Source organism: Somniosus microcephalus, chromosome 14 (genome assembly GCF_052327205.1).
Source record: "Somniosus microcephalus isolate GS21.2 chromosome 14, FLI_Smic_1.0, whole genome shotgun sequence".
Classification (NCBI taxonomy): domain Eukaryota; kingdom Metazoa; phylum Chordata; class Chondrichthyes; order Squaliformes; family Somniosidae; genus Somniosus; species Somniosus microcephalus.
Genome location: NC_141000.1, coordinates 40,032,952 through 40,057,839, shown reverse-complemented (window position 1 = coordinate 40,057,839; position 24,888 = coordinate 40,032,952).

Genomic DNA, 24,888 nt, shown 5'->3' with positions numbered 1-24,888 from the left:
TATGTGAAGAGAAAAAGATTGGTGAAGTCAAGCATAGGTCCCTTGCATAGGAATCAGGGAAATTTATTATGGGGAATAAACAAATGGCAGACCAATTAAATACATACTTTGGTTCTGTCTTCACAAAGGAGGACACAAATAACCTTCCACAGATGCCGGGGAACATAGGGTCTAATGAGAGGGAGGAACTGAATGAAATCAGTATTTGTAGGGAAATGGTGTTAGGGAAATTAATGGAATTGAAGGCCGATAAATCCCCATGGCCTGATAATATACATCCTAGGGTACGTAAGGAAGTGGCCCTACAAATAGTAGATGCATTGCTGGCCATCTTCTAAAATTCTATAGATTTTGGAACAGTTCCCATGGATTGGAGGATAGCTAATGTTACCCCACTATTCAAAAAGGTGGTAGAGAGAAAACGGAGAATTATAGACCAGTAAGCCTGATTACGGTAGTGGGGAAAATGCTAGAGTCCATTATAAAAGATGTAATAGCAGAGCACTTAGAAAACAGTGACAGGATTGGACAAGGCCAACATGGATTTACAAAAGGTAAATCATGTTTGACTAATCTACTGGAATTTTTTGAGGATGTAACTGGTAGAATAGATAAGGGAGAATCAGTGGATGTGGTGTATTTGGACTTTCAGAAGGCTTTCGATAAGATCCTGCATAAGAGATTAGCGTGTAAAGTTAAGGCACATGGGATTGGGGGCAAGGTATTGACTTGGATAGAGAACTGGTTGGCAGACAGGAAGCAAAGAGTTGGAATAAACAGGTCTTTTTCCAAGTGGCAAGCAGTTACTAGTGGGGTACCGCAGGAATCGGTCCTAGGACCCCAGCTATTCACAATATATATTAATGATCTAGAGGAGGGAACAAGATGTAATATCTTCAAGTTTGCAGATGACACAAAGCTGGTGGGCATGTGTAAGGGGGCATCTTTTAACTGGTTTATGGTAATTTACCTGGCCATCAGCCTTTGCCTCTGAGCTCTGACCAATTCCAACCTTTTACCAGGTTTACGGTAATTCACCTGGTCAGCAGCCTTTTGCTGCTGCACTCTAAACCAATTTACAAACAGTGGTTTCGAATCGCTACCCCTCCTTCAGTTCTGAGTGGAGGAACTTATAATTAATGGTATTAAAACGGACAAGTGGTTTGGATGAGAGAAACATCAAGTTTTATTACCTAAATAAACTACAATCAAAAGAATAAAACTATACCACATGAACGCAGTAATTACAGTAAAACTATATAACAGGGGGTTGCAGACGGCGAAAACGAGGGATAAAATGGCTCCAATGTTACTTAAACAATCTTAGCAATTACCCTTAAATCACCACCCCCTAAATCCTGCTAGGTTGCCTTGCCGAGGAGTCAGAACACCCTGCTCACCTCTGGTCCCAGGAAGTAACAAGAGCGATAGCTTCTCAGCAGCTATCTTATATACCTGGTGCGGTCCTGCCGTTCTGCCCTGCAAGGGCTGTGTGCAAAATTCCCACCCAAAGGGTCCAATACACAAGACAAAGCTGTGATTGGCTAACTCAGAGTGGTTGGACTGGGTTAATGTGTCTTCCGGAGCTCCCTGGGCTGACACAAAAGGGAAATACAACTGCTCTATTGTCCAGAATGCTAGGTGATTTAAACCCATTTAGTTCTTAAATGGTTCCAATTCAAGATCCAAAAGTCTCTTCTGCAGTTTAGATGTATCCACTCGATATACAAACAAATGCTAATAGCATTCAATTGCTTTGTAAACAAAGCATTGTCCTGTGGTCATCTGGAACCACAATTGATTGACAGTCTTGAGTGCTTAGCAAACAAAGTTCCTTTGTTCATGCTGGCAGTTTCAAGCACTCGATCTTAGAGTCAACATTGTAGAACGTTTTGTAAACAGGCATCGATTGTCCTGCTGCAGGGGGGGTGGGGACTCCCCTTTGATTGGCAGCTCCATTGAACCTTACTTCCAGACACAGAAAGCTGCTTTCCAAGTCCTTTGTCTTCGGCCATGTGGTGTGACAGCCATTTTTATCCCTGGAAATTTAAAAGCACAACGCCCAGGGATTCTTTAATCAAAAAATTAATCTTCAGAACTGTAAATTATTGCAAATTCTTACAGTCCGCCCTTGAATACTTTCAGCTTGCTTGTCGTATCCTCTTGAATAAATGAGCAATAATTTCTGACCCCTCACAAACAATCATCCCCTGTATTTACCTAATAGCTATCTGCCACTGATCCCCGTCCCGTCTATTCCCCTTAAATTCAAGAAAAAAACCATGGTACGGTAGGCATCTTACAGATACTTCAGTTTACAATAAGGGATCTCATACCCCTACATGATTGTAAAATTACAATGCAATCAAAATTTAGAATCACCTTTTACATTATAACTTATTACAAATTGTAATCAAAATGATCCCAAGCACAGAGAGGGTCCTACGCCTCTGCTCAACTTGGAGTTGTCACAAAATGGTCCCAAGCACGAGAGGATCCTACGCCTCTGCTCAACTTGGGGCTGCAACACAAAATACAAAAAATCATTAAACATTTGAAACAACATGCTTAAATAAACCCTGACCATCACGTGCCGATGATGGGTCGCGAAATTCGAGTGGGTATTGCTCCTCCCACCCGGGCAGTAAAAGTACCTCCCACCCCCCTTTGATCGTCTTAAACTTTAAAAACAGGCAGAATGGATTTACAGAGCAGCCTGCTCCGCCAGCCCCGAGCCATTCCCTTGTCCTTTTGCGGAGGCGGGGTACCCCTAATGTATAAAATTACCTTGGCACAGACCGAGACCGGGGAGTATGGGATCATGACTCCCAGTCCCTCCCCCTCCCGTCTTCCCTCGACTGGCTGCAGAAAAATGATGGGTGCCTATGTGGCGGCTCTCCCTGGCCCCACACAAACTTGGATCCCAGATCCGGCCACCCACTCATCCTCCCCAGCCACACTTACCCTTTAACCTAGCCCGTGGGCCACGGGTGAGTTCCTCCCTTCCCCGAACACACTCACGTGACTCTTGGGTCTCCCCCTCCTCTATGCAATCTTTCCCGGGCCATCACCACCCACCCCCGGGGAACGCGTCCCTATCTGACAAGGCGCCCGCGCTTCCCCATCATGAATCCTCAACAGCGAGGTCTCCCGCAAGTGAACTTCAGTCAGGATGGTGCTGGGTTGGGGGCCGTGCCCCACCCAGCTGGGGCCATCTCCTCTCCGTAGGAGGAGTAGGCAAGTTCCTCCAGACCCTGTCCGGTTTTTCCCGAAGGTCACTGCGGGGTCTCCTGGATTCATCCAGTGGCGAGGTGATCCCCAACATTCCGTATCCTCATTCGGTGGCCAGCTCGGGCTGGGTGAACAGAGCTGCTTCATTTTCCAATCTCCTGCAAAACTTAAAAGGACATGCACTGACATGGAGACATGGTCAGGTCCCTTGACCTCGGACCAAAATTCAAACATTTGGCACACATGTAAACTTAAAGGCCAAGAAATTCAGTATAGCCACTTTTGGGGCGGTGAAGTCGGGTGGCCGCTAAAGTTTGCGCCCGGCGCAAAGTCGCGCCCCCTTCGCCAATATTCAGTCGCATCGCCCCAAGAGGTTGCTGCTGCGCTAAAACAGGCGATGCATGACTATCTTTAGGCGCTAAGCCGGCGGTGCTGAGTGATGCCCCCGAGGCCGGGCGCAGCGCAGGTGCGGCGAGTTCTTGATTGACGGCAGACACTCTGGCGCCGGTCAGCTCTTAAAGGGGGAGGGTGGATTTGTTTGCCTGCCACGCCCTGCACACTGCAGCCCTCAACCTAGGCCTGACCACTTCAGCTTCACCTGCACAATGCCCAGGGCTATGGAGAAGGCCAGGGAGAGAGCGCAGCGCTTCAGCGACGGTGACCTGAGGCTGCTGGTTGGCGGAGTGGAGCGCAGGCGCCATGTTCTCTTCCCAGAAGGTGGCAAGAGGCCGCTGCCCAGCGCCTGCCGGAAAGCCTGGAGGGAGGTGTCCAACAGGGTGTCTTCGAACAGCGTGGTTGCCAGGACTCCTGTGCAATGCCGGAAGAAGTTCAACGACCTCACTCGGGTTGTCAGGGTGAGTACCCTTTCCAGTGTCCTCCTCATCCTTGCATGTGCACCTCACATTATGGGCAAAGGGACCTGAAAGCTCCAATGGCCAGCCCTCATCCAGCAGCTATGGGACTGGCATGAAAATCAATTGCACATTCAGCACTTTACACACTGTCCAAGCTATTCGACCATTGGAGGCATTTCAGACAAGATCAGGGCTACACACTGTCCAAGCTATTCGACCATGGGAGGCAGTGCAGACAAGATCAGGGCTACACACTGTCCAAGCTATTCGACCATGGGAGGCAGTGCAGACAAGATCAGGGCTACACACTGTACTTAGAGGCCGTCCTTTCTCTTGCAGGCCAAGGTGGTGCACAACCGGCGCAACCGAACTGAGACCGGGGGAGGCCGTCCTGACCTCAAAGAGCTCTCCGACCTCGACCAGCGTGTGGAGCGCATTATGGTAGGCCGGCTGATTGGCCCCGTCACCAGTGGAGATGCCGACCCTGTTCTGGGCACCAATGGTAAGGGCATCACCTTTTGGACCTCTCTCGTTCCACTTGCGCATCAGATCAGCATCCTTTGCCACTGTCCGAACAATGCGGTGAATGGCACCACTCATGCCTCCCTCGCTGCTGCCCTGTCCTCACTCTAAAGCTACTCTTGTGCCTTCCTGCTTTCAGATGGTGAATCGGCAGGTGAGGAGGCGGGCCCTCAAGCTGCCACTGTCAGCCCTTCGGAAGACGAGGAGGAGGAAGAGGAAGCCGGCCCGTCACTGCCACCCTCAGCCGCGCCAGCCCATGGCGATGAAGGGGACACGTCTTCCCTGGAGGGGAGCCGGGGGGAAGGGTCGGAGGAGAGTGAAGCTCCGGGGCCCAGCGGCCTGCAGCAACGCGGGAGGGGTGGGGAAGCTCGGCGGACTTCTCCCCAGAGGGTGAGTGCGGCCTCCAGTCCTGCGACGGTGAGCGCAGAGGAGGTGCGCCTCCTAGAGGAAATGGCCGACCAGGCTGAGCGCAGGCACAATGAGCTCATGGCTGCAGTGGCAAGGATGCCTGACTCCATAGAGTCTCTGTCAAGGAGTGTGCAGCAATTCGGGGCAGCACAGGCCAGGAGTCTGCAACAATTCAGTGCAGCACAGGCCAGGAGTCTGGAACTATTCAGTGCAGCACAGGCCAGGAGTCTGCAGGACTTCGCGGCAGCACAGTCGGCTTCTAGCCAAGTGCTCAGTCGTGCCGTCCATTCACTGGCTGGTGTCATGCGGACACAGACCAGGGCCACACGGGCACTAACTGCTGCCACCCTCGCTGGATCAGCCAGGCATCGCCAGGGCACTCGCCGTGCAGCAGCAGCCCAGCGGTCTGTTCTTCAGCTGTTTGCTGCGCATGATGCAGTGCTGGCCCATGCGAGTGCCAATGTCTCAGGCGACCAGCGAGCACCTGCGATCTGCCAGGTTGCCACCATTCCTGCAGCCGACACTACCACTCTGCCATTGCAGCTGCCACAAGCCGCTGGACAGACTGCTGCCGCCCAGCCAGAGTTGGAGCAGTCAGCAGCCGGCCACTCCAAGGCCAGAGCTGGTGCAGGCCGACCCCCAAGGGCATCTGCCATCTTGCCATCTGCCCCTCAGCAGCCTTCCCCCAGCCTTGCTGCAGCCACTGGGCTCCCATTGAGGAGGAGCAGCAGGGCGGGCAGGGGCCAGGCAAGGATGCGCAAGGCATCGCCCTCGCAGGGCAAAAAGTAGAGGTATGCACAAATGCCTGGTGCTTGTTGCAAGGCCGACACTGGTGCAGTTGTTTTTGAGTAAGGCCGAGACTGGTGTCTTTCTTTCTTTTTGTAAGGCCGAGACTGGTGTCTTTCTTTCTTTTTGTAAGGCCGAGACTGGTGTCTTTCTTTCTTTTTGTAAGGCCGAGACTGGTAGTTTTGTGTTTTTGGAGGGGGCTTCTCCACATGAGCAGGTAATGTGGGAAGGGCAGAGGTTTTCAATAAATTATTGTTGTTAAATTGCAGTGTGCATGGTTTTTTGGTTAAGTCCTGGTTGCTCTGCTCGGCTGAGGGCTTGTGGAGCGGCTACATTCATCTGCTGACATTGGCACAAGCCAGTCCCTGAGAGGGGGCCTAGAACCGACGTTCAATAAGCCGGCGACGGGCGGCCCTTGCACTTTGTGCCTCCCTCCTGTGCTGGTCCTCCTCCTCCTCCTCCTGCTCCTCCTCCTGAGGGGGTCCTCCAATCTCTGGTGGCAGTGCCTGAGTCCTGCGGATAGCCAGGTTGTGCAGCATGCAGCAAACGACCACGAAATGGGAGACTCGCTCCGGCGAATACTGTAGGGCTCCACTGGAACAATCCAGACAGCGGAACCGTTGCTTCAGGACTCCGATTGTTTGTTCGATGATGTTCCTGGTCGCTTGATGACTCTCGTTGTATCCCACTTCAGCAGGGGTGCTGGGCGCACGGAGCGGGGTCATCAGCCAGGTACACAAAGGATAGCCTTTGTCCCCGATAAGCCATCCTCATGGGTGAGGCTGGACCTGGAACATGTCTGCCACAGATGTCTGTCGCAGGATGAAGGCATCGTGGCTGCTGCCTGGAAAGCGGGCATTGACAGCTAGGATGAGCTGCCTGTGGTCACACACCAGCTGGACGTTCAGCGAATGGTAGCCCTTCCGGTTGCGGTAATCCTCGGCATTCTCCAGAGGTGCCCGCAAAGCCACATGCATGCAGTCAATGGCGCCCTGCACCATGGGGAAGCCCGCGAATGCTGCAAAGCCCATTGCACGCTGTTGCTGCTTGGCAAGGGCCATGGAGAAGGAGATGAACTGACGTCTCCTTTTGAAAAGGACATTGGTCACCTGGCGGATGCAGCAATGCACTGCGAACTGGGAGATGTTGGCAATGTCCCCAGTAGCGGATAGGAAGGAGCCGGTGGCATAGAAGTTGAGAGCCACCGTCACCTTCACTCCCACCGACAGAGACGTCCTGCTCCTCAGCTGTGGCTGCAGATCACAGCCAAGCAGCTGGCAGATCTCTGTGACCACGTCCCTTCTGAATCGCAGCCTCCGAACACACTGCTCCTCAGACATGTTGAGATAGGAGAACTGCTGGCGGTATACCCTGGGTGGGTAAGGCCTCCTTTGCCGACGCCTGTTGCCCCCTCTCCGTCTAGCCAGGGCTGCCACTCTCTCACGGCGTCTGTGAGCCCTTTGGATGTAATTGAGAAAGCCAGCGTTGACACCCATTGCAGCCCCCATAATATGCTGGCAAACAATGAGATGTCAATGAAGGCAAAGACTAGTGGAAAGCTGTGGCCTGAATCCAGAAGTACCTGTCCGAGTGTTGGGCCAAAGCAGAAAGCTATCTACCTTGGTCTCTCTCCAAAGATCCGTTTCTCAAGAAGGAGTGCTGCGAAATGGCAGCCTTTTATAGTGCAGGAGGAGTGCCCTTTAATTTGCGCCCCCCGCGCCCCGCATCGGCTGAGCACCGTTCCACTCTAACAGTCGCTAGGGGCGCCAGGCGCACAATGGGGCGTCGCCACTGAATTTCCGGTTGGGGGCGCACAAAGGCGTTGCACGAGGAAATGACGTCATGATCTGCGCGCGCAGCTGAGCGCGCGCAAAGACTTTGCGCCGCCGCTAAATCTCGAGTGAAGTTGGGGCGAGGCGCAGTTCGCGCTGCGCCCGGGCGCTAGCCACCTAGCGCCCGACATCTACTCCTCCTAAGGCGCTAACGGCTGGCGCAACCAACTGAATTTCTAGGCCAAAGTCTTTAAACTTAGACTTAAAACTAGTTATATGAATAAAACTTAAAATACACCTTAAAAGCACGCTATATTCACTCATAGCTATAGTACGAATGCCGCCCGTCTCCGGACGGCCAGACTAATCTCTGGCACTGTCGCAGATTGCTGCTGGCTGCAGCAAAGCTGGACAGCCTCCCATCTCTGGTCCCTCACAGCTTATTGCTGTTGAGTGGGGGCCTCTGTTCTCTGGCTTCTCCCTGGCTCGGGAGACCGACCTACTCCACTGTAAAGTGGGTGACCATGCTTTCGTAGGCTGGGGCATCCACTGAGGGGTGTCTCTATGGGGGAAACTTTGGCTGGCGGACCCTGAGCTTGGGTCACAGCCCCAGCTGGCTGGGAACCTTCTCCCCCATGTCCAAATAGCCCGCACTATAAAATGTACCTGGCAGCCTGCCGGTGCAAATCTCTCTCTGGGTTTGTCTGCTCTTCCCTGCCCACTCCTGTGCTGGGAGCAGGTATACTCTCACCACCCGCTGCTGGTGGTTGGAAATTTTTCCTCCCCATGTTTAAAACCTGGTGTCAGCTCCCTCCCTATGTCTCCTGCAAGAGGGATTGCTATCCCTGCCCCCCCAGGGTCCCACATCATGGGGAGGACCACTCTAGAAGCGGGCTGGGAAGCTGGCCCCTTTAAACAGGCCACTGCACCTGCTTGAATCTGCTGTTCGGAAGACTGGGGGATTCCTGTCTCCAGACCAGCGCCTGCGCATGCGCGGGCAGTTTCAGTGAATGAATGGGCAGCAGCCTGCTGATTTCTAATCCCAGGCTGCTGTTTCTTTGTTTCTGAGCCACCTAACTTGCTCAAATTTAAACTTTGGTTCGAATTTGAGCTTTTGCCAAAATTTAGGTCCCACTGGGGCGGGGAAGTGCCCCAATTTGTGGGCAGGACAACCTTTCCCTGGAAGCAAGCCATATTGCCTGTCTTTGTAGGCTGTGCACTTGAACTTGCATGGACAGCAAACTCATGTTCCCTCACCCAGGTGGCTTTAAATGGGGAATTTTGGACCTGCCTTTCATCTGGGGCCAAAACTATCCCCTGTGTGCCTCCCTTGTCCTGGATTTCTGCTACTGGACCTGCTCTACAGGGGTCCCAGAACTCTCCTTCCCTGTTCCCTGGCTTAAACAGCTTACTCTGAACATGAATGGCTCCTCCCCCCACACAAGCCACAGTGCTTGCCTGTGAACTCGAACTTGCTGTGGGCTGAGGATTCCTTTTCTCAGGCTCACTCCTCACGGGCGGACCATACCTCCATTGTTGGAGGGGGTACACTGGTCCCGGTCCCCGCCTGCCTAGCGGGACCTGCTGGTGTTCTCCTACCAATCCATTGTCCACCCCTCCTCACTGCCAGAGCTCCTCAAGACTCGGAGCTGTGGGCTGCGGTCTTGGAGTCTCTAATTCCCAATCCAGCACTGTTCTGGGTGCTGCCTGTGGGATGGCTGCCAGTAAAGTCCAGCTGACCTGCCTTCAGGCTGATCAGACAAATCATCCCCTTTGATGCCTTTAAAGCCATGTTAAGGCTTTCTCTCTCTGCCCTACAGGGGCCATGATCTGCTTCCTCAAACCTTAGGGTGCAGGCCAGCTTATAAGCTGCCTTTACTTCCCTAAACTTCTCCTCCTGCTCTGTCACTTCTGAGGTGAGGCGGGCATTCTCTTCCCGCAGTCTCATCTCACTCCTCTTTGATTCTATGATTTGATACCTTAGGAACTCTGTCTTGTTTCTCGCATGGCTCTCTCCCTTGCCAGCTTCTTGGGTGAGGTGTGCATTCTCCTCTTGTAGCCTCATCTCATTGTTCCTAGCCTCTGTGACTTCCTGCACAAGGCGCTCTATAAATGCCTGGCATTTCATGACCCCTAGTGTGAGGCGTGCATTTTCTTCCCGCATCCTCATCCCACTAGCTCTGGCCTTATCTACCTCTCTTATGAGGCGTTCTACCTCCGCCTGGCATTTTTCACACTGGGACTCCCGATTCTTGGCCTCTTTAACATCCTCCTGCATGCTCATCTCACCCTTCCTAACCCAGCCACCTATACACTGATAGGTCAGCCTACACGCTGCCGCTAAAATCCGCAGGGCTACCCACATACTGAAAATGAGAAAAACTATAGCTGATGCTTTCTCCAGATCCAGACCACTTATTAAATCAAAAACTGCCTCCACTCCTACCTGGCTTGCCATTTGTAAAGGGGGGCATCTTTTAACTGGTTTATGGTAATTTACCTGGCCAGCAGCCTTTGCCTCTGAGCTCTGACCAATTCCAACCTTTTACCTGGTTTACGGTAATTCACCTGGTCAGCAGCCTTTTGCTGCTGCACGCTAAACCAATTTACAAACATCGGTTTCGAATCGCTACCCCTCCTTCAGTTCTCAGTAGAGGAACTTATGGAGGAATGATATTAAAACGGACAAGTGGTTTGGATGAGAGAAAAATCAAGTTTTATTACCTAAATAAACTACAATCAAAAGAATAAAATTATACCACACGAACACAGTAATTACAGTAAAACTATATAACAGGGGGTTGCAGATGGCAAAAACAAGGGATAAAATTGCTCCAATGTTACTTAAACAATCTTAGCAATTACCCTTAAATCACCACCCCCTAACTCCTGCTAGGTTGCCTTGCCGAGGAGTCAGAGCACCCTGCTCACCTCTGGTCCCAGGAAGTAACAAGAGAGATAGCTTCTCAGCAGCTATCTTATATATCTGGTGAGCCCCCTGCCGTTCTGCCTTGCAAGGGCTGTGTGCAAAATTCCCACCCAAAGGGTCCAATACACAAGAGAAAGCTGTGATTGGTCAACTCAGAGTAGTTGGACTGGGCTAATGTGTCTTCCGGAGCTCCCTGGGCTGACACAAAAGGGAAATACAACTGCTCTATTGTCCAGAATGCTAGGTGATTTAAACCCATTCAGTTCTTAAACGGTTCCAATTCAAGATCCAAAAGTCTCTTCTGCAGTTTAGATGTATCCACTCGATATACAAACAAATGCAAATAGCATTCAATTGCTTTGTAAACAAAGCATTGTCCTGTGGTCATCTGGAACCACAATTGATTGACAGTCTTGAGTGCTTAGCAAACAAAGTTCCTTTGTTCATGCTGGCAGTTTCAAGCACTCGATCTTAGAGTCAACATTGTAGAACGTTTTGTAAACAGGCATCGATTGTCCTGCTGCGGGGGGGTGGGGACTCCCCTTTGATTGGCAGCTCCATTGAACCTTACTTCCAGACACAGAAAGCTGCTTTCCAAGTCCTTTGTCTTCGGCCATGTGGTGTGACAGCCATTTTTATCCCTGGAAATTTAAAAGCACAACGCCCAGGGATTCTTTAATCAAAAAATTAATCTTCAGAACTGTAAATTATTGCAAATTCTTACAGCGTGTATGCTGTGAGAAGGATGCCGAGAAAATCCAATATGATTTGGACAGTTTGGGTGATTGGGCAGATGCATGGCAGATGCAGTATAATGTGGCTAAATGCGAGGTTATCCACTTTGGTGGCAAAAACAGGAAGGCAGGTTATTATCTGAACAGTAATAGATTGGGAGAAGGGGAAGTGCAATGAGACCTGGGTGTCCTTGTGTACCAGTCATTTAAGGTAAGCATGCAGGTGCAGCAGGCGGTTAAGAAGGCAAATGGTATGTTGGCCTTCGTAGCGAGAGGGTTCGAGTACAGGAACAAGGATGTCTTGCTGCAGTTGTACAGGGCCTTGGTGAGACCACATCTTGAGTATTGTGTGCAGTTTTGGGTGCCTTATCTGAGGAAGGATCTTCTTGCCATGGAGGGAGTGCAGCGAAGATTCACCAGACTGATACCTGGGATGGCAGGAATGACGAGGAGAAATTGGGTCGATTGGGCTTGTACTCGCTGGAGTTTAGAAGAATGAGAGGGGATCTCATTGAAACTTATAAAATTCTAATAGGACTAGACAGACTAGATGCAGGAAGGATGTTCCCGATGGCAGGGGAATCCAGAACGAGGGGTCACAGTCTAAGGATAAGGGGTAAGCCATTTAGGACAGAGATGGGGAGGAATTTCTTCACCCAGAGAGTGGTGAACCTGTGGAATTCTCTACCACAGAAGGCAGTTGAAGCCAATTCATTAAATATATTCAAGAAGGAGTTAAATATATTTCTTAAGGCTAAAGGGATCAAGGGATATGGGAGAAGGTAGTGACAGGGTACTGAGTTTGGATGATCAGCCATGTGGCCGCAAACGTGACTCCAGGATGGTTTGTTGCCTCCCTGGGGCCAGGGTCAGGGATGTCACTGAGCGGCTGCAGGGCATTCTTAAGGGGGAGGGTGAGCAGGCAGAGGTCGTGGTCCACATTGGGACCAATGACATAGGAAGGAAGGCAGATGAGGTCCTGCATCAAGAATTTAGGGAGCTAGGTAACAGATTAAAGAGCAGGACCTCAAAGGTTGTAATCTCTGGATTACTCCCAGTGCCACGTGCTAGTGAGTATAGGAATGGGAGGATAGAGCAGATGAATGCGTGGCTAAGGAGTTGGTGTAGGGGGGAGGGTTTTACTTTCCTGGATCACTGGGCCTGCTTCTGGGAAAGGTGGGACTTGTACAAGTCGGACGGGTTGCACCTGAACCAGAGCGGGACAAATATCCTTGCGGGGAGGTTTGCTAGCACTGTTGGGGGTGGTTTAAACTAACTTGGCAGGGGGATGGGATACAGAGGGGAGCTGAAATAGGGGGTGATGTGCTGCCAATTATAGAGAAAAAAACAAGTCAGCTTGGTAGACAGGGCAAACATATAAGGGCAAGGCTGGATGGCATCTATTTTAATGCAAGGAGTCTTGCAAATAAGGTGGATGAACTGAAGGTGTTGATAAACACATGGGAGTATGATATTGTTGCTATCACGGAGACATGGTTGAGGGAGGGGCAAGACTGGCAGCTCAATATTCCGGGGTACAGAATCTTCAGGCGAGACAGAGGGGGAGGTATAAGAGGAGGGGGTGTCGCAATATTAATTAAGGAGTCAATTACTGCAGTAAGGAGGGATGATATATTAGCAGGTTCCTCTAATGAGGCCATATGGGTGGAGCTTAAAAACAAAAAGGGGGCAAGCACTTTGCTGGGAGTGTACTATAGGCCTCCAAACAGTCAGGGGGAGATAGAGGAACAGATATGTAGGCAAACCTCAGAGAAATGTGCAAATAATAGGGTAATAATAAAGGGGGATTTCAACTTCCCCAATATTAACTGGGATAGTCAGAGTGTGAAAGGCTTAGAGGGTGTAGAATTCTTAAAGTGCATCCAGGAGAGCTTTTTGAGCCAGCATGTAGAAAGTCCTACAAGAGAGGGGGCGGTACTGGACCTAATTCTAGGGAATGTGGCTGGCCAAGTGGAAAAAGTGCTAGTAGGTGAGCACTTTGGTGACAGTGACCATAGTATGGTAAGATTTAAGGTGGTCATGGAAAAGGACATGGATGGGCTGGAAATAAAGGTTCTAAATTGGGGGAAGGCCGATTTTAATAGGATAAGGCAGGATCTGGCCAAAATGGACTGGGATCAGCTACTTGTAGGAAAATCTGCATCGGAGCAATGGGAGGCTTTCAGAAGGGAGATTGAGATCATACAATGGCAACATGTTCCCGTAAAGGTCAAGGGTGGTTCCAAAAACCACAGGGAACCTTGGATGTCAGGAGATATACGAGAATGGATTAGGAAAAAAAGGAGGGCTTTTGGCAGATACAAAAGGCTAAAGATGGAGGAAGCCCAAGAGGAGTACAAAAAGTGCAGGGGGATACTTAAAAAAGAAATTAGGAGATCAAGGAGGGGCCATGAAATAACACTGGCGAGCAAAATAAAGGAAAATCCTAAGATGTTTTATAAGTATATTAAGGGTAAGAGGATAACTAGGGAAAAAATAGGGCCCATTAGGGACAAAAGTGGCAATCTGTGTGTGGAGCCGGAAGATGTAGGAGGGGTTCTAAATGAATTTTTTGCATCTGTTTTCACTATGGAGAAGGACGATGTAGACATAGAAATAGGGCGGGGGGACTGTGATATGCTCGAACATATTAACATCGAGAGGGAGGAGGTATTGGCGGTTTTAGCTGGCCTAAAAATGGATAAATCCCCAGGCCCGGATGAAATGTATCCCAGGCTGCTGTGTGAGGCAAAGGAAGAGATTGCGGGGGCTCTAACACATATATTCAGGACCTCTCTGGCCACAGGGGATGTGCCAGAGGACTGGAGAACCGCTAATGTAGTGCCATTATTCAAGAAGGGAAGTAGGGAAAAACCGGGGAACTACAGGCCAGTGAGCCTAACATCAGTGGTAGGAAAATTATTGGAAAAAATTCTGAGGGACAAAATTTGTCTCCACTTGGAGAGGCAAGGATTAATCAGGGATAGTCAACATGGCTTTGTCAAGGGAAGATCATGTCTGACTAATTTGATTGAATTTTTTGAGGGGGTGACTAGGTGTGTGGATGAGGGTAACGCAGTGGATGTGGTATACATGGATTTCAGTAAGGCCTTCGATAAAGTCCCGCACAGGAGACTGGTCAAGAAGGTAAGAGCCCATGGAATCCAGGGTGCCTTGGCACATTGGATAAAAAACTGGCTTACTGGCAGAAGGCAGAGGGTGATGGTCGAAGGTTGTTTTTGTGACTGGAAGCCTGTGGCCAGTGGGGTACCACAGGGATCGGTGCTGGGTCCCTTGCTGTTTGTGGTCTACATTAATGACTTGGATATGAATGTAAAAGGTATGATCAGTAAGTTCGCGGATGATACAAAAATTGGTAGGGTGGTAAATAGCGAGGAGGGTAGCCTCAGTCTGCAGGACGATATAGATGGGTTGGTCAGATGGGCGGAACAGTGGCAAATGGAGTTTAACCCAGAGAAGTGCGAGGTGATGCACTTTGGGGGGACTAACAAGGCAAGGGAATACACAATGAATGGTAAGACCCTAGGCAAGACGGAGGGTCAGAGGGATCTGGGTGTGCAAGTACACAGATCCCTGAAGGCGGCGGAACAGGTGGATAAGGTGGTAAAAAAGGCATATGGGATACTTGCCTTCATTAGCCGAGGCATTGAATATAAGAGCAAGGAGGTTATGATGGAGCTGTATAAAACACTGGTTAGGCCACAGCTGGAATACTGTGTGCAGTTCTGGTCGCCACACTACAGGAAGGATGTGATAGCGTTGGAGAGGGTGCAGAGGAGGTTCACCAGGATGTTACCAGGGCTGGAGCGCTTCAGCTATGAAGAGAGACTGGGCAGATTGGGTTTGTTTTCCTTGGAGCAGAGGAGGCTGAGGGTGAACATGATTGAGGTGTACAAAATTATGAGGGGCATAGATAGGATGGATGCTGAGGAGCTTTTCCCTTAGTAGAGGGGTCAATAACTAGGGGGCATAGATTCAAGGTAAAGGGCGGGAGGTTTAGAGGGGATTTGAGAAAGAACTTTTTCACCCAGAGGGTGGTTGGAGTCTGGAACTCACTGCCTGAAAGGGTTGTGGAGGCAGGAACCCTCACAACATTTAAGAAGCATTTGGATGAGCACTTGAAATGCCACAGCATACAAGGCTACAGACCAAATGCTGGAATATGGGATTAGATTAGACAGGGCTTGATGGCCGGCGCGGACACGATGGGCCGAAGGGCCTCTATCCATGCTGTATAACTCTATGACTCTATGACTCTATGACTCTATGATCTCATTGAATGGTGGAGCAGGCTTGAGGGGCCGAATGGCCTACTCCTGCTCCTATCTTCTATCTTCCTATGTTTCCATGATATGATAAATGGGCATCGTTCTTGAATGCTCCTACACTCATTTTTAAATTGCTCTCCCCAGAAATGGACTTAGAGCACCTTCCCATCATGGAGGATGATGATACGGAGGAGGGAATCAGATAAACACCTATGAGACTGCTTACAGAGTACCATCAGGTCATTTACTGTGATGGCTCGGGAATGATGATTAAAAAAGGGACATCCCAACAATCCTCAGCTGGGATGGGGATACTAGTCGGGACTTTTCGAGATTACTATTCTTTTTATCCAGAAGAATTACTGTCTGTACCTCTTGGCCATAAGACAGCGCAATATGCTGAAACCGCAGCATTACGGTATGCTTTAGTAAAGGCAGACCTTATTAAACCCACACTAATCTGTATGGATAGTGACTACTGTAAAAGAGGATATAACCAAGATCTAGTTTTCTGGGAACAAACAAATTTTACCAATCAGAAGGGTAAACCCATAAAACATAAGTCATTGTGGGAAGATATTCTCCGTTCGAGAATGGAGAAACAGAATTGTTAGGTGATTCATGTCAACAGGCATACCACTGGGACAGTACACTCATAAGGAAACAGCCTTACAGATGAACAAGCGAAACATTCGGTCTGCATGACACCCCCTCGAGAGGGGCCTGCCAATATTAGTGTAATCACTAAGGCAGAACAGGCAGCTAATCAGGATGAAGAACTGATTCAGCTATTTGATCCAACAAAAGAGAATCCACCAGGATATCCACCAAAGTACCTTTACTCAGAAACCCCATGGGTATTGTGCTAGTTAAGTTGCCCAAGGGAAACCGAGAAGTACCCCCGAGACACAAATGAGAACAGCATGTAAAAGAAGTTCACGAGGGCATAGGTCAAGCACATTGTGGTGCCAGAACAACATTCCGCAAATTGACGCCCTTATATTGGTGGCCAGGCATGCTTAAGGCCTGTAAAACATACGTGGCAAATTGTGAGCCCTGCCATTTAACCAATAAGTCATCACTAATTAAGCCACCACCATTGGCTCCTGTGAAAGCTGATGAGCCAATGGGAAAATTCTTTATTGACTTTATTGGACCACTTTCCCTGTCTTTGGGATACAGACATGTTCTCGTTTGTGTAGATGGATGCACTTCCTTCTGCTGGCTGGTCCCCACAAAAACTGTTTCGGAAAACGCACTTGCCAAGGCTATTTCTGACATAATTACTGTAGCTATTGCACCCAAAATCTTACACTCTGATCAAGGCGGAGCCTTTGTCTCCAAGGTCTTCAAAGACTACTGTGAACAAAGGGGGATTGGGTTAGAGCACAGCACGCCACGTCATCCGCAATCAGCGGGGATGGTGGAACGTAAAAACCAGGAAGTAAAAAAGCTATTGGTCAAACTGTTGAGAATCAGGGGGAATAAGTGGACCACCATCATTTCAGAGGTACAGCTATCACTTAATAATGTGCCAACATCTGCATCAGAGACAGTGTCCCCTAAAACTCCATATTATCTGATGTATGGGGTTCAGATGAATACACCGCTTACCGATAGTTCTTTTATTGCTTCTACACACTCTGAGCCCTTGACCCGACAGCAACAGTTAGATTTGAAAAAAGAAGTAACAGAGGAGATTCATCAAATTGATCAGAGGATAAGGGAAGCAAATAGGGAGAAAAAATTGATAAACAAAGCATGGCAACCCCTAGTAGGAGAATGGGTACAGGAAAAGAAGTTCGAGCAAAAACCTGGTTTAAGACCGAAGTGGAAAAAACCTGTTCAAATACAGTCTGTTATTAACGAAAGAACAGTTAAAATATATATTAATCAGCTGAATAACAAGCATATTCTTAAAACTGTGTCCATAGGCAATCTCAAAAGATGTCCTGCGGGATACCGAAAAGGAGAAACAATACAAGGTGCAGTCATACACTATCTTTCAAGACCCAGCTTGGAGCACGATACAGGAAATGGATGCCATTGAATTACTGACGACAGTCAGTCAGGTGGTGTCACCGACTCTTCCACACAATGCTTGGCAAAGCCTCAGGAATTGGATTCGTGAAAAGCAACAACCGAAACAAGGACAGATCAATTAGTTACTTCAACGAAGGAGGAAGACGCAGCGGATGAAGAAGGAATCAACTGAGCGCCTGGCAAGGCCTTTACGAAAACAAGTATCTGTGTACACAGGCCAGATCAAAGGAACAGTGTGTCAAGCTTCAGCTAGTTTCAAATGACGTCTCCTTGACTCGTATGAATAACTCAACTCTACGGAACATACTTCTGCCGATTGGACATTCTAAGTACATGTTGTTTCGCTACTTGCATGACTATGTACCTGTCATCCTTTTAAATTGTGTTCAATTTAAAATAAGGCAAACATTGTCCTAGGATGACTTAAAAGGAATTTTCATGTAGCACATGATTGTGTTTCTTGTGAAATTAATGTGCTATTGTAACCTTATTAGTAATATTGACCAAACTCTGTCTAGATGTTCCAGCTCATTTTTTGGTCAAGGGGGGGTGAAGGAATAGCCATATTCAGAAAAATACACCATCCTATGAACAGAATTTTGACTTATTAAGGTTTGGAAGTCTGGAAGCCTTAACAATCAAAAGATGTAAACAGCATACAGGCTTTTGAGATAAGATAGGTTGTTGACACTGAAACAATAGCCCTATTGAAGCAGCAGGTTGGAGGTTCCTCTAGGTCTGCAGCTTGGAAAGAACACAATAGCTATACCCAGTTAAGTGTTAAAAACCAACACTTCGGAAAGAAACACAGAAAGATTAAAGAAACAAGGGCCTTTGTAAAAATGACATCAAGTAAAAGAAACACCTGACATCAAATGAAACAGGAGACATGATTATATGTTACAACCAACTGAGGTAAATAAGAATTGCATAGATCACCCTAGTTGAGGTGTTTTTAATTTACACGTTGTAAAAAGAATTGCACAGAAAGCCTTTGTAAAAATAACATCAAATGAAACATGGGAGGCAACAGTCATCACATTGTTTTTGTGTTGAACTTGGAACACCTAGGAGACATGAAGTCTGTGGTACAACCAGTTGAGGTGTTCTAAATGCAAAAGATACAAACAGGACACTTTGATAAAAATGACATCAAATAGAACCACTGCTGTCACATTGTTTATATGATAAGCTTGAGACATCTACACAGCAGGCATAATTCTGCAAGCTACAAGCTGAACTGACTGTAAGAATAGAAGGAGCCAACAGAAAAATGACTAGCGATAATTAGCTTACATCAGCAGAAAACTTCAAAGGATATACCACTGCAGAAAGGGTATAAATATAGAACTTTCAAATGGCAAGATAGGATTCACTGAAAGAGGCAAAGTGATTCTCATGCTTCAGAGGCAGGCTCTGTAAATTTTTAACGCTTTGAGTCTCGGGGATCAAAGGTATTTGATTTCGGTGGATATCCTGGAATAAGACTAAGAAACGTAAAAATGTAACGAAGTTAAGATGTGAGAATAAGGATCTCTGATAATAAGAATTGTAAGCTAAGTGTATTTGGAACTGTTAATATTGCGATTGAATCACCAGCTGTAAGTTACATGTCGGTTCTTTAATAAATCTATATTTTTTTAGAATTGTCTCACATAGTACTTCTGTATCAAACTCGCAAACTCAATCTCTGTATACTCTTTGGTGAGGAGTTGCAGAATTCTGGAGGAGTTTTCCGGACCCTCATAATATCCGGAAGGTTACAGTCTAGTTAAACTTATTAAAAGTGCTATCTGGAGGATGGTAACATCTTCAGTTTGTTCCTTTCCTTTAGGGAGAGATAGTCTGAACCTTTAGACCCAATTAAGCATCTTTTGGATTCGGCTACCTCTAACTTTAGTTGAAGGTGAACGTCTGGAGAATACGCCTGATCCGGGGTAGCCTGAAAGAGGCTAGGACTAGTAAAAATCCTAGCCATTTTGTGCAGTGCACAGCAGACCACGACCATTCTGGAGACCCTGTATGGTGTATACTGCAGGGCTCCACCTGATCAGTCAAGGCAACGGAAGCGCATCTTCAACAATCCAATGGTCTGCACTATGATGGACCTGGTCGAAGTGTGGCTGGCATTGTAGCGCTCCTGAACCTCGTTAGCTCACCTCCTGATCGGCATCATTAGCCACTTCTTCAGGGGTAGCCTTTGTCACCAAGGAGCCATCCATTAAGTTGGTTTGGTGGATTGAACATCGGAGGAACATTAGAGTGCTGCAGGATGAAAGAGTCATGGCAACTTCCACAGAACTTGGCGCAAACATGCAAGAACTCCTTCTTGGGCTTACACACCCACTGTACGTTGAGGGAGTGGAAGCCCTTTCAGTTGACAAAAATAGCTGGGTTGTGATGGGGCGCCCTAACGGCCACATGTGTGCAGTCTATGATGCCCTGCATGCCTGTCATATTTGCAAAGCCAACTGAGAGGGTGGTTATACTTGCTTGATCCCTTGTGAACTGGATGTAATTGTGGGCCTTAGCAAAAAGGGCATCAGTAACCTGCATGATGCAACTGTGGGCGGCTGACTGGGAGATGCCGCTGATGTCTGCTGATGATCCCTGGAAGGAGCCTGAGGCAAAGAAGTTGAGTGCGGTGGTGACTTTGACAGCCACTGGTAAGGGGTGTCCACCCGTTCCTCTTGGCACCAGGTCTTGTTGCAGCAGGCCACAGATCTCTCGGACAACCTCTTGCGAAAGTATCAGCCTCTTTTGGCACTGCTGCTCACTCATGTTGAGGTAGCTCATCCTCTGCCTGTAAACTCTCTGTCGGGTGTATCTCCTGCGGTGAGGTGCCTCGATGCACTGGTACCTTCTGCCCTGTGCAGCATCAGGTTGCTGAGCAGGAGGTTGGGGCTTCTGCTGCTGTTGCTGCTGAGCTGCCTGGTTCTGCTGCTGCCCTCGATGCTCCTCATCCTCATCTGAGGTCCATGGTGAAAGGAAATTAAGGGTTCCCATGCTGCTTGTAGGTGCCTCCTTTGGGGAAGCGCTCATTGCAGGCGGGGAGAGGGTCTTCCAAGGAGGTCCCACAGTTGATGGAGTCAAGCTGCAGCACCTCCGACTTCAGAAGGCCTTCTAAAAGTGCTCAGAGACCATTTAAAGCCAAGGTCTGCTACCTGCAAGTAATCCTTGCTGCAGTAAACGATGTCTTGTTAGACCTGCAGCAGTGAGGAGGCCACCCACGAGTCAACCCACCAGGTTTACCTGGCGTGGTTCAGGAGGTGCGTGGAGCACACCGAAATGCTGTGACATTCACGAGGGCCTCTCAAAATAGGCTTAGAGGGGCCCTCAACAAGCATTTAATGAAGTTAATTAGCGCAATGGCCAGCTGGTGGTGGGAGCGTTTCCCGACCTCCAAAACCGGCACCGGCAAAATCCCATGGAGGCAGGTTGGAGGCGGGTTCCGAACCCGACCTCTTTGAATCTAATTTTCCCGCCTTTCCCGACTCCAAACCCGCCTCCTTCGACGTCAGAAAATTGCCCCCATAGATTGCAGCTCTGGTGGTGCAGCGTAGGGTAGAATAGACAATATCTGATGTACTGGCTTCCACAACCAGGTGACCAGGATGCAGACTACTGTCTCAGAGTTTTCAAGATCTGATAGTTGCCTTAAGACCAACCAGCCTGCTGATCAGTAAGCACACAGATTCAGGGCCCAGTGGAATAGCAATAGCTATAGGCTTGTGTTGACTTTGGTGTTTGCTGTATTAACGGAGAATGTGCCCTCGTGTCATGCTCTGTTATTCATGGAGTATATAGTCATACAAGAAGGAATGTGCTTACTTCATGTTGACATTCAGTCAGCTGATTATTAAAAAAGAAAGAAAGACTTGCTTTTATATAGCACCTTTCACGACCACCGGACATCTCAAAGCATTTTACAGCCAATGAAGTACTTTTGGAGTGTAGTCACTGTTGTAATGTTGGAAACGTGGCAGTCAATTTGCACACAGCAAGCTTCCACAAACAGCAATGTGATAATGACCAGATAATCTGTTTTAGTGATGTTGGTTGAGGGATAAATATTGGCCAGGACACTGGGGATAACTCCCCTGCTTGTCTTCAAAATAGTGCCATGGGACCTTTTATGTCCACCAGAGAAAGCAGACGTCAGTTTAACGTCTCATCTGAAAGACAGCACCTCTGACAGTGCAGCACTCCCTCAGTACTACACTGGAGTGTCAGCCTAGATTTGTATGCTCAAAGTTCCTCAAGTGGGACTTGAACTCACAAGTATTTCTGACTCAAAGACGGGGGTGCTACCAACTGAGCCACAGCTGACACTGTGGCATGGTTATGTAGGGCAAAGAGGCCTGATGTGTAGTCATGTTATAGGATGGGTCCTGGAATTAGGGAATGTTCCTATATTTGAAAGTGGTCGAGAAGGAAGTAAGGTTCTGGTGTCAAAGGTAGACTTTGTTACACAGAAGAGACGTTTTCAGTGATGAGTTGTGCTCAGATGCAGCAGTCACTGAGAAGTTCTTTGAGTGGCAGGGAGTGCCCTGCTCATCCATGTATTGCTGCCTCCAACACTGTCAGGGCCATTTCTACAGGAATACCCCAGTCCAGGTCTTTGTGTTTGGCAAAGCCATGCAGGGCTCAGCAGGCTGCAGCTATGTGGGACACACAACCCAGAGCACAATGCAAGACCCCTCCCAAACTGCAGCAGAAATGCCCCTTTAAGACTCCACTTGACAACAACTCTTGTCAAGGTATGTGCCTCATTACAGCCTTGGTCCAAACATGGACAAAGGAGTTGAATTCCAGAGGTGAGGTGAGAGTGACTGCCCTTGACTTCAAGGCAGCATTTGACTGAGTCTGGCATCAAGGAGCCCTAGTAAAACTGAAGTCAATGGGAATCAGGGGGAAAACGCTCCACTGGCTGGAGTCATACCTAGCACAAAGGAAGATGGTTGAAGTTCAATCATCACAGCCCCAGGACATCGCTGCAGGAGTTCCTCAGGGCAGTGTCCTAGGCCCAACCATCTTCAGCTGCTTCATCAATGACCTTCCCCCCAACATAAGGTCAGAAATGGGGATGTTCGCTGATGACTGCACAGTGTTAAGTGCCATTCACAACTCCTCAGATAATGAAGCAGTCCATGCCCGCATGCAACAAGACCTGGACGACGTTCAGGCTTGGGCTGATAAGTGGCAGGTAACATTCGCGCCACAGAAGTGCCAGACAATGACTATCTCCAACAAGCGAGAGTCTAACCACCTCCCCTTGACATTCAATTCAATGACATTACCATCGCCGAATCCCCCACTATCAACATCCTGGGGGTCACCATTAACCACAAACATAACTGGACCAGCCACATAAATACTGTGGCAACAAGAGCAGGTCAGAGGCTATGTATTCTGCGGCGAGTGTCTCACCTCCTGACTCCCCAAAGCATTTCCACCATCTACAAGGCACAAGTAAGGAGTGTGATGGAATACTCTCTACTTGCCTGGATGAGTGCAACTCCAACAACACTCAAGAAGCTCAACACCATCCAGGAAAAGCAGCCCACTTGATTGGCACCCCAGCCAGCACCTTAATCATTCACTCCCTCCACCACCGGCGTACCGTGGCCGCAGTGTGTACAATTTTACAAGGTGCACTGCAGCAACTCACCAAGGCTTCTTCGGCAGCACCTCCCAAACCCGCGATCTCTTCCACCTAGAAGGACAAGGGCAGCAGGTGCATGGGAACACCACCACCTCCAAGTTCCCCTCCAAGTCACACACCGTCCTGACTTAGAAGCATATCGGTGATCCTTCATCGTCGCTGGGTCAAAATCCTGGAACTCCCTCCCTAACAGCACTGTGGGAGTACCTTCACCACACGGACTGCAACGGTTCAAGAAGGCGGCTCACCACTACCTTCTCAAGGGCAACTAGGAATGGGTAATAAACGCTGGCCTTGCCAGCGATGCACACATCCCATTAGTGAATTAAAATTTTTTTATAGCTCTCCCCTGCTGCTATTTGTGCAACTCTTAGTGGAGATATGATCGTTGGATGTGGGGGGTATGCCTCCTCACCCACAAGCCATGTGTTGACATGATTTTCTTCATTGACGAGCCTAGGGAGGGATGATTTCCAAAGGACAAATGCATTGTGACAACATCCAGCATATCTTGTGTTGATATACCAGATCCTTTGCATGTTGTTGTACACAATCTGTACATTCAGGGAATAGAAGCCCTTCCTGCTAAGGGGGTTAAGTGTAAGATCTCACAAAGCAATGTTGGTGCCATCTATTATAACCTGGATCTTAGCAAAGCCAGCAACCCTGTAAAACTGGATGGCCCAATACCCAGCTGACATTCTGTGATGCCAGAGTCACTGAATTCCCCAGCCCTCCTGAAAGGTCCACCTGACGAATGCATGCCCATACTGGGGCCTTGGTTAATATTATAGAAATCCCCCGTGGCTGCCTCAATTGGCTCAGTGCCATAAAGGTTGAGTGCTGTCATCACCTTGACAGTGTAGGCAGATAATTGTGGCTGCAACTTCTCAGGCAGTAGCTGGTGTAACTCCTCTATTGCCTCTTTGGTGGAAGGGTAATGACTCCTTAATTGTTGCTTCACTCTCCTTTCCTCCATCCTGGAGGAAAATGAATATTTTACATCAGTCTTTACAGTAGAAGACACTAAGAATATCCCAACACTGGACAAACAGGGGGCTAAAGGGGGGGAGGAGCTAAACACGATCAAAATCACTAAGGAAGTGGTACTCGGTAAAATAATGGGACTCAAGGCGGATAAATCACCTGGACCTGATGGCTTACATCCTAGGGTCTTGAGGGAAGTGGTGGTAGGGATTGTGGATGCATTGGTAATAATTTTCCAAAACTCCCTGGACTCGGCAAAGGTCCCGGCAGACTGGAAAACTGCTAATGTGACACCCTTATTTAAAAAGGGCAGTAGACAGAAGGCTGGAAACTATAGACCGGTTAGCCTAACATCTGTGGCAGGTAAAATTTTGGAGTCCATTATTAAGGAGACAGTAACAGGACATTTGGATAATCATAATTTAATAGGACAAAGTCAGCATGGTTTTATGAAGGGGAAGTCATGTTTGACAAATTTGCTGGAGTTCTTTGAGGAAGTAACGTATAGGGTGGATAAAGGGGAACCAGTGGACGTAGTGTATTTAGACTTCCAAAAGGCATTTGACAAGGTGCCACACAAAAGATTATTGCTTAAGATAAAAAATCACGGGATTGGGGTAATATTCTGGCATGGATAGAGGATTGGCTATCTAACAGAAGGCAGAGAG